A 10,810-nucleotide genomic window follows, 5' to 3' on the forward strand; every position below is an offset into this window, starting at 1 on the left:
ATGCCGGTAAGCCACAAGCCATTTGGCAAGGTATAGATTAATGGAAATGGATTAATTTAAGCTAGATGAACAGTTAGCAAGAAGCCTGCCATGGCCATGCTGTTTGTAACCAATATAAGTCTCTGTGTTTACTTGGTTGGGTCTGAGTGGCTGTGGGACTGGCAGGTGAGAGAGATTTGTTCTGATTGTGGGCCAGGCAGAAAAACTCTAGCTACAAGTTTTATTACATATTTTATCACAAGGTAAGTTACTGTTTCCTGGGAAGGAAAGAACCATGGCAATAACTGAAAACAATGTGTTGAATGGTTGCACAGGGGACTTTGAGAAACTGCACTACTAAACAAGAGATACACCTGTGTAAGGAAGCTTCCTGGGGAATATTGAATTTTTTTTTTTTTTTTGGTTTTTTTTCGAGACAGGGTTTCTCTGTGTAGCTTTGCGCCTTTCCTGGAACTCGCTTTGGAGACCAAGCTGGCCTCGAACTCACAGAGATCCGCCTGGCTCTGCCTCCCGAGTGCTGGGATTAAAGGCGTGCGCCACCACCGCCCGGCTGTGGAATATTGAATTTTATAATGAAAAAGTAAACTGTTTTACAATAGACTAAACAGTTTTTGGTGTTGCTACTTACATGGGAACTTTCTTTCCTGGATAATAAGATTAATACCAATTTCTTTTGAATGATCTAGTTTTTCTGTTTTTATTGCTCCTTAATATTTGTCATTAAAAACAAATTTGCTTTTGCTACTCCTGCTTGTGGTGATATATTGGGTACCATAAAAAAAGCCTGTCTGAACATCAGATGAAAGAGCCAGCCACTAGATTAGACATAGTGGTCAGGCATTGGTGGCACACACCTTTAAACATGGCTCTCAGGAGGCAGAGATGCATCTTCACCTCTGTAAGCTCAAGGCCACGCTAGACTACATGAGATTGACTCAGTCTCAGAGAAAAATTGAGCCAGACAGTGGTGGCACACACTTTAAACCACAGGACTTGAGATCTCATGTCTTTTCTTGGGAATCAAGCATGCCTTTAACCCCAAGATGTAATATGGCATAGCAAAAGAGGTGTATGGGGGTTGAGAAGAGAGGATCTAAAATCTTTGAGGTGAGGAAAGCTTCTCAGGCTGAGGAGTCCTAGCTGTAAGAAATCGCTTGTTCTTTGGTCTCTCCGAACTTTTTGTATCTACCCTAATTTCTGGCTCCAGATTTTTTATTAAAAGACCTTGTAGAATTTGAGTAACATCTGGTATACAACTTGTGAAACATGAATTCACATAAAAGCCACTTGGGTGTGGCCTTGCAGTCCCCCCTGCTCATGCTGATCTGCACACAGCCAGAGTCTTCACCTCATTTGGGCTGGGTTCTATACTTTCTGGCTAAGTTTTTGTTGCAGACTCTCTGCAGCAAATTCCGTAGGTATTTTTTGACTCCAAAAATGACAGGAGTTAGCCACTTCTAAACCCTTTCCCCATGCAGATGGTTGGATATTTTGTTTCTTTCCTCTCCTTGTGGGTTTTGGCTTTCTCTTGGTAAACTCCTCTGGCTGCTGCCACACAATCATCTGAATCTCATTGTTAGCAGATTTGATGATACAGTTGGGATTTCTTAAGGAGAAATTAGTTAATAGAAGGATTTCTTCCTACATGAAATATGGGAAACGTTTTACAATGGAGGAATTTTGGTCTCTGTTTGATAATGCAATTGATGCTCTAAAAATGGAACAATTAAATGAAAGGAGAATTAATGCTGATGGGATTTACATAACATCAATGATAAATATTACTTGTTTAAACATTTCTATTTTATCATTAAAAAGTTGGTTAATATCAGTCCAGAGATAAAAGTTTTAGAAAACTTGTTTAAACAGATCATAGAGATATTCAGACCCAGACAGAAGAATTTAAAAAAGAACCAATCTCAATATTGTATTATACAGTAAAAGAGAAACAGCCTAAGTCTTTCAAACAACCAATGTTAATCTATCCAGAAACCTTACAGGAAATACCAAGTGATTTGATATCCTCAAGACTTTGTAAGAACTGATTTGACTCATGAGCAAATGTTAAATTTCAGGAGATTCTTAGAAGCAACCATCTCATATGGCATCCACTCATCTTTCATGAAGCTGATGTTCAACCCATAATCAACTTGTAATAGAATTATCCCCCAAGACTGGAGAAATTTGGTTATAGCAGTTTAGAGGCTGGTATTCAATTACTATGGAGAATCTGGTAGAAAGATGAGACTAAGACCATTGAACAACAAAATAGAGCTAGAGGTATAGAAATTTTGGAAGACAAACTTCTTGGAGAAGGTGATTATGCTTATATACAAAGACAATCTTCATATAAAGACCACACTCTGGCTTTATGCGGAATGGCATACTTGAGTGCTTGGGATGGAACTGAACACATAGAAAAAGAATCAATCATTTACTAAAGTTATACAAGGCCAAAAAGAAACCCTCAATGATTTCTTGAAAAGACTGCCTTCAGCAGTAAATACAATGACACCAATTTCAGAAGCTAGACAGATAATAATTGAATCTCTGGCTTTTAAAAATTTTAATGCACAATACAAAAAGGTAATTAGGCTGTTACAGGCAAGACAAGTACCCTCTGATGAATGGATCTGAGTTACAATAAATATTGAATCTTATGGCCATGACAATGCTTAGAAAGAAAAGCTGATTTTTGGAAGTTTGAAAGAAAAATTTTTATATATGTCTTAATTGAGTTTAACAAGGTCACCAAAGAAAGGGACTGAAAAGAGGGCATTCCTATAAATAACCTTTTATTTAGGAATAATCCCAACAGAACTGCTGATTATGCAGATTATGTTGTGGCAAAGGCACATACAGGAATAACGAATGTAGATCAACAATGGACACATGAAGTAATCCCTTGCCTTTGCCATTGGGAAACTCCCTGAGGGGCCTTTCACAGCCCCCCATGTCAAATTCTGTTGAATCCTTTCTTGTAATCACGGAGAAAACTCCTTTCTAGAGTAAATAAAGAACCTAATGCCTATTTAAAAAAAAAAGAACATACTGCTCTGAGTGGTAGAACAGCTATAGAAAAGAGAACAAAAAAATTACAGCTTTAGAAAACAAAACAAAAATTTAAAGAGAAAACAAATCAAATTTGATGAATATTAGAAAAGGGAAAGCCCCCAAAGTTAGGATTGGGGAAGCAGTTGTATTTTTCTTTCAGGAGTAGGAAGGCTAAAGAATCTGAAGAACACGGGACAAATAAGACATCTAAAGTAAAAGGAAAAATCATGCAGAGAAAATATTCCAAGAAAAAGAGTAAGTTGGCCTATTAGTGTATCACATATCTAACAGGATAAAATTTCATAAATCTTCCTAAATGTTTGTTTCTTCTATTCTCTACAGACACTTAACACAAATGGTCTTTATATACTCATAGTTAAATTAAAAATTAAAGCTGACTTTTGAGTTAGAAAATGGCTCTCTCCTTCTCTATACCCAAGCATGTTTGTTAAGATGAAAATGCAAAGTTGCTGTATCATTTCAGAAGATCCATCTTATATGAGACAGAAGAAAAACCAAAATTAAGGGAGTATTCTATTGTTATGAATCTCATGATACTTTGGTTATATTTTGACTCTTTAAAACCTTTCTTAAGGTATAAATTTCATAACAAAATTTATAATATATATGTATATATGTATATATATATATATATATGTATATATATGTATATATATATAAATAATTTTGGCATGATATTAATGGTCATATAGAGTGCTGACAATTCTAGCAAAAAAGGCTTCATCAAGCCTGTACATAATTTTAGGTTTGAGGCTCTATCAGTTTTCTGCAGTTAAACATGACCACACCTAACAGCAACTTTGAAGTCTCCAAACAGATGATGGGACCCTACAATGATGAATCCATGTAGACTATGATAATTCCATTAATCTGAATAACACCACACAAAGATGGCTTGGGAATACAAACTGCTCAGGACAATATCAAGATGGTTAGCTGAGATGATACTGCCTCACAGACCACTCTAAACAGGACTTGACCATATTCTAAATATTATTTCTGTCCCCCTAAGACTACTAGCACTACCAATAAGAGGGAAGTAGCTTGGAAAACTGTATGGACATTCCCAAAAATAGATTATGGATGTTTGTTTATGTTTATTGGTTGGCTAAAAATTGTTATTGGTCATAGTCTATATCTTTCTAAAAGAAGTAAGGGGTATGATAGAGAAATGTGTTATATGGAAATGATAAGTTAAGAAATTTGATTATTAAATCTACTATAAAAATATAGAAATGATAAGATAAAAAAGTAGATTGTTGAATCTACTATGAAAGAAAAAAAAGAGGATATAGAAAAGAGGTAGATTACTCAATCTTCTCTAAAAATGTCATAGAAATGATAGGAAAAAGGATAGCTTACTGAATCATATCTTAAACATCAACTAGTAGTTTTAAATATTTTACATCAGATTGAATTTTTGTATGTTGTATACAAATTTTGAATATTAATGCAAATTAGAGATTAATTTTGTTAGACCATATGGTGATATTTTCTTTGTGCTGAAATGTGGTGATAGTTATTTGTGCTTTGATAAAGCTTGTCTGGAGATCAGGGTTAAAAGGCCAACCATTTTAAGTCAACAAGTCAGGCAGCGCATGCCCTTAATCTGATCACTTAGCAGGCAGGATCTCTGTGTTTTCAAGCCCATACTAGAGAGCAGTGCCAAGTGTGGTGACAGAAGCCTTTAATCCAAGTACCAACTATAGAGACCTTGATATCTGTACAGACAGACAGTGACAAGGAAGCTAAGAGCCAATAAGAGGACAGAGAAGCAAGGTATATAAAGGTTTGGGTAGACAGGAAGTAGCTCGTATTTGGAAGCTGTAGATTTGATGAGGTAAGGTTGGCTAGTGGCTTTTCCTATTTCCCTGATCTCTCTAAGGCTGTCACCCCTATATTTGGTTCCATGTTTTTTATTTAATAAGACCATTTAGAAACTCATCTGTAGTTGGCATCCAACAGTGGGGCAGGAATTCATGAAAATCCAATTGCCTGTGGCCTTTCATGGTCCCAGCTCCACCAGAGCTGGGCACTGCCCTCAGCTGAAGCTGCAAAGTGGCCAGAGCTACATGCAGCCAGACTACTTCTGGGCTTACAGAGCCCCTGGCTCCAGTACCAGTTGCATGACTCAGGCCCAAGCATGAGGCCAGAATCTCTTTGGTGTTCTCTCTACTTGTGGGTAGCAGACTCCCACCACCTCTGTCTCTCTCTGGATTTCCATCTTGTACTGCCACAACACTTGGTAACTGCTTTGAAATTTCCTCAGACTTCTATGCAGAAGACAGATTTGGTAAATCAATAAAGATATTTTAAAGGGTAAAATTAGTTAAAAGAGAATTTTTTCCCACATTAAAAATGGAAAACATTTTTACAAGGGAAGGAATTTGGTCTCAGTTTGATAACACATTAGGCATTCTGAACATGGAACAATTAAATGAGAGGATAATTAATGTTGATGGGATGTATAATAACAGCAATTATGAGTATTATTTGCTTAATCATCTTTATTACAGTATTAAAATATTTGGTCAACTTAAGTGCCATTATAAGAAAGAGTTTTAGAAAAACTTGTTAAAATGAATCATATAAATTGTGACCCAGAGAGAAGAATTTAAATGTGAACCTCTCAGGACTGACAGTGGTGATATTTTATTTGTATGTTAATAAATAAAGTTTGCCTGGAGATCAGAAAACATAGCCAGCCATAAACAAAAGTCAGGCAGTGGTAGCACGGACCCTTAATCAGATCACATGGCAGGCAGAGTCTGTGTGTTCAAGGACACAGCAAAGAGTGGTGAAACATGTCTTTAATCCCATTGCCAATCACAGAGACTTGGAGGTCTGCACAGACAGGCAGTGATGAGGATGTGAGTTGTCTGTGTTAAAAGCCAATGAGAAGGAAGAACTGCAAGGCAATAAAGGTACACGTTAGACAGGAAGAAGCTGGTTGGCTTTGGAAGCTACAGCAGCATTGTGATTTAAGATTAGCTGGTGACTATTCATATTTCTCTGATCTCTTAAACTTTCACTCCTGTATTTAGCTCTATGTTTCTTATTTAAAAGACTGATTAGAAATTCATCTACAATTGACTTTAGAAAAACCTGTTTAAATGACTTATAGAAAAATTTAGACCCAGACAGAATATAAAGGTGAAATTATTTCAGTATTGAATTATATGGTTTCAGAGATACAGCCTGTTTTCAAACAAACAAGCTTAATCTACTGGTAACCTTATAGAAATTACCTCTTCAAGGGTATGTACAAGCTAACAGGACTCCAATGGAAATATTAGACTCAAGGAGATGTAAAGAAGTTATAGTCTTATATGGTATGCATTCTCCATTTGTACAGCATATGTTAAATTTGTGGTTAACTTGTAATAGAATTGTCCCTCAGGATTGGAAAGAATTAGTTACAGCTGTCCTAGAAGCTGGGACTCAATTACAATGGATAATATGGTTCAAAGAGGAAGCCAAAACAATACCGCACAAATATAGGCCTGGAGTTGTGGAAATTCCCCAGGATCAGCTTCTTGGAGAAGGCAAATACACTAATATCCAAAGACAATATTTATATGATAACCAAACCTTAATTTTATGCTGCATGGAGGCATGAATGCATGGGAGAGAATTGAGGAAGCAAGAAAGAAAAATGAATCATTTACAAAAGTTATACAGGGCCCCCAGAGAATCCTTCATGGATTTGTTACAAAGGCTGTCTTCAGCAGTAAATAGAATATTACCAAATTCAGAAGCTAGACAGATACTAATGGAATATTTGGCTTTTGAGAATGTGAATGCAGCATGAAAAAGAATAATCAGACCAGTAAAGGCCAGATCAGCACCCTTGGAGTATTGGATCAGGGAAACAATTAATATTGAGTCTCATGACCATGATGAGATGTGGAGAGGAGAGGTGCTTTCTACAGCTTTGAGGAAAAACAATGTCAGATGTTTCAGTTTTAAGAAACAAAGTCATTTGAAAAAAGAGTGTAAACAGGGTGTTCCTAGAAAGAATGTTAATTCAAGAAACAACAGCAACAGAAGGCCCCTCCACTCTGGATTATGCAGAAGGTGTGGTAAGGGTAAACATTGGACCAAGGAGTGTATATTAACAAGGGACAGACAAGGTAATTCTTTTCCTCTGCCCTTGGAAAATACCCAGAGAGGTCTCATGCAGGTACCCACAGCAAATTAATTTGAGACCTTTCCTGTCAACATAGAAGAAACCCCTTCTCAGAACAATTAAATAGCCAAATGCCTATTTGTATAAACCAGGCTGCTCGGGGTGATAAAACAGCTATAGCAGAGAGAATAGAAATTTCAGGAGAAATCATAAAGCAATTTTTTGGCAAAATTCTATAAATGAACAAATACAAAAATTAAAAATATGAAAATGATATCCTCTTGGACGATTTGGTAGACACAGATGTGGATGTTACAATAATTGCACCAGAATTTTGGCATCCAAATTTGCCTCTTCAGGAGATAATGTTCAGCTGTTAGGGTTTGGAACATTATCTCAAGTGAAACAGAGTTCTAGATGGCTCAAATGTATAGTTCCAGAAGAACAGAGAAGAACATTAAAGCCATATGTAGCTAATATAGCTATGAATTTATGGGGCCATGATCTATTACAACAATGGAATACTCAGATTAGCATTCCTCCAACCTCAGAAGCAAACCATAAACTAACACATGTTTCTGAGAGAAATATTAGGAGGTCTTATTACAAAGAGAGATCACTGGCAATCCAGATTGTACAAGTACAGGACACAACAACTGTTTATCTTTCAAAGACTCCAACAGTTCTACCTTTAAAATGGTTAACAGATAAGATGTATGGGTTTAGTAATGGCCTTTAACAACAGAGAAACTGCAGGCTTTAGAAGAGCTGGTACAAGAACAGTTAAATGACCAGCATATCAAAGAATCAACCAGCCTTTGGAATTCTCCTATATTTGTTATTAAAAAGAAATCTGGTAAATGGAGAATGGTAACAGACCTAAGTGCAATTAACAAAGTAATTCAGCCAATGTGCTCTCTACAATCTGGAATTCCTTTGCTTACTCTGTTAACTAAAAGATAGCCTATTATAGGTATTGATTTAAAAGACTATTTCTTTACAATAGCCTTACAAGAAAAAAGACAGAGAAAGATTTGTCTTCATGGTGCCTATTTATAATAATTTTCAGCTGGTTAAGAGATATCAATGGAGGGTTATCCCACAAGGAATGTTGAATAGCAAAACCCTGTGCCAGTATTTTGTACAACAGCCATTGGAAGCAATACAGACACAGTTTCTCAAATCTATAATTTATCATTACATAGATAATATTTTACTAACTGATACAAATGCAGATAATTTAGAACAAATGTTTGAAGAAGTAAATAAAATTTTGCCTTGTTGGGGATTGCAAATTGCTCCTGAAAAGATACAAAGAGGAGAGCAGATAATTTAGAACAAATGTTTGAAGAAGTAAATAAAGTTTTGCCTTGTTGGGGATTGCAAATTGCTCCTGAAAAGATACAAAGAGGAGATTACATTAACTATTTAGAATATAACATAGGTCTCCAAAAATTAGACCCGAATAGGTGCAAATTAGGAGAGATCTATTAGAGATTCTTAATTAATTTCAAAGTTTATTTGGAAACATTTCCCATCCACAAACTATTGGGGTAAAAAAAATGATGAACTGAGTAATTTCTTCAAAACCTTAAAAGGTGATAAGAATTTAAATAGTCCAAGAGAATTGTCTGGTAAAGCCGAGAGAATTGGTCTTGGTAGAATAGATAGTACAGGAAGGACATGTATATCATATGGATCCAAAGCTTGATTGCATCTTGGTTATTTTGCAGTGTAAGCATTATCCTACAGGAATTTTAGTGTAGAGGGAAGATAATACACTGGAAGGAATATTTCTACCAAGTAAACGAGTAAAAAATTAAAAAATTATGTGGAAAAGATCTCTTACTAAATTTAAAAAGGAAAATTCAGACTTTGTCAATTAGCATGAATAGACACATCAGAAATTGTAGTGCCTTTAACTAAAGATAAAAATGACAAATTCTGGGCAGAAAGTGAACCTTGGCAAAGAACTTGCTGTAAATTTTGGGGAGAGATTAACAGCAAATATCCCAAAAATGATAGTATTCAACTTATAAAGAGAGCTGATTGGACTCTGCCTCAAATTGTTCAGGAAACACCCATATCTGAAGCCCATACATTTTATACAGATGAAAACATACCAGGAAAGGCAGGGTAAAAATAAAAAAAATAAGTAAAGTGATTCAAATCCTTATAATTCAGTTCAAAAACCATTATTTTATGCTACTCTGTTAGTATTAATGGATTTTTCTGAACCTCTCAACATAGTTCCTGACTCTCAGTATGCTGAAATGGTAGTCTTACATATTGAGACTGCAAAATTTATACCTGATGAGTCAGAACTAACTTTGTTATTTATTCAGTAACAAGATATAATCAGGAATAGGACACATCCTTCATATGTAACTCACATCTGATCCCATATAGGTCTGTCAGGCCCTCTAGCACAAGGTAATGATGAGATTGACAAATTATTGATAGGAAATTTGCTGGTGGCCTCAGAATTTCATAAAAAAATCATATAATAGTAAAGGTTTTTTTTTTAATTTTTATTTTGCAATACAATTCAGTTCTACATATCAGCCACAGATTCCCTTGTTCTCCCCCCGCCCGCCCCCCTCACCTTCCCCCCAGTCCGCCCCCCATTCTAATCTCCTCCAGGGCAAAGCCGGTTTTTCCATAACCTGTCAACAAGCCAAGGAAATTATAAGAAAACGTTCTACTTGTTCTATTTGTAATCAAACTCCACTACCAGCAGGATTTAACCCAAACTGTACTCAGAGGAAAGAAATCTAGCAAATGGATGTTTTACTCTGCAGAATTTGGAAAGTTGGAATATATATACCACATCATTGATACTTAATCTGGATTTCAATGGGCAACTGCTTTTGGTTCTGAAATGGCTAATTCTGTAATCACACATTTGCTAGAAGTGATGGCTATTGTGGGTATACCTGAACAAATTAAACTGACAATGATCCATCTTATGTCTCTGTTAAAATGAAACTGTTTTTTGCTTATTATAACTTAAAGCATATTACAGGTATACCACATAATCCTACAGGCCAAGTAGTCACAGAAAGATCAAATACAACTCTAAAGAATATGCTAAAAAATGGAAAAAAGGTAACAAAAACCCCCAGAAATAGATTACATAGTGCTCTATTAGCACTGAATTTTCTCAGTGCTAATAAGAATAGAGGAACAGCTGTAGAGAAACATTAGATAATAGAAAAAATACAGTATTAAATTAGCCTATATACTTTATAGATGTGCAAATCAGAATGGAAACCAGGACATGTTTTACATTGGGGATGATATTTTGCTTTTGTTTCTACAGGAGATGAAAAGCTATAGATATCATTAAAAGTGATAAAGGATTGATTTGAACAGGAAAGACCTCTTAATTAGAAGAGGTGATAGTTCATCAACCAGTATGACCATCCAATTGAAAACTAACTTACACAAGTAACAAATGTTTTTCATTTAATCAGATACAACTAGCCAAAATGGAAACATGCCCAAATTAGACTGGGGGAGAGGTTTTTGTTTTTGTCTATCAGAAGAATGAAGGCTAAGGAATCTGAAGAATACTGGATAAAAGAGACATCTGAAGAAATAGGA

The sequence above is a fragment of the Peromyscus eremicus genome, unplaced genomic scaffold (assembly GCF_949786415.1).
Source record: "Peromyscus eremicus unplaced genomic scaffold, PerEre_H2_v1 PerEre#2#unplaced_67, whole genome shotgun sequence".
NCBI classification, from domain to species: Eukaryota; Metazoa; Chordata; class Mammalia; order Rodentia; family Cricetidae; genus Peromyscus; species Peromyscus eremicus.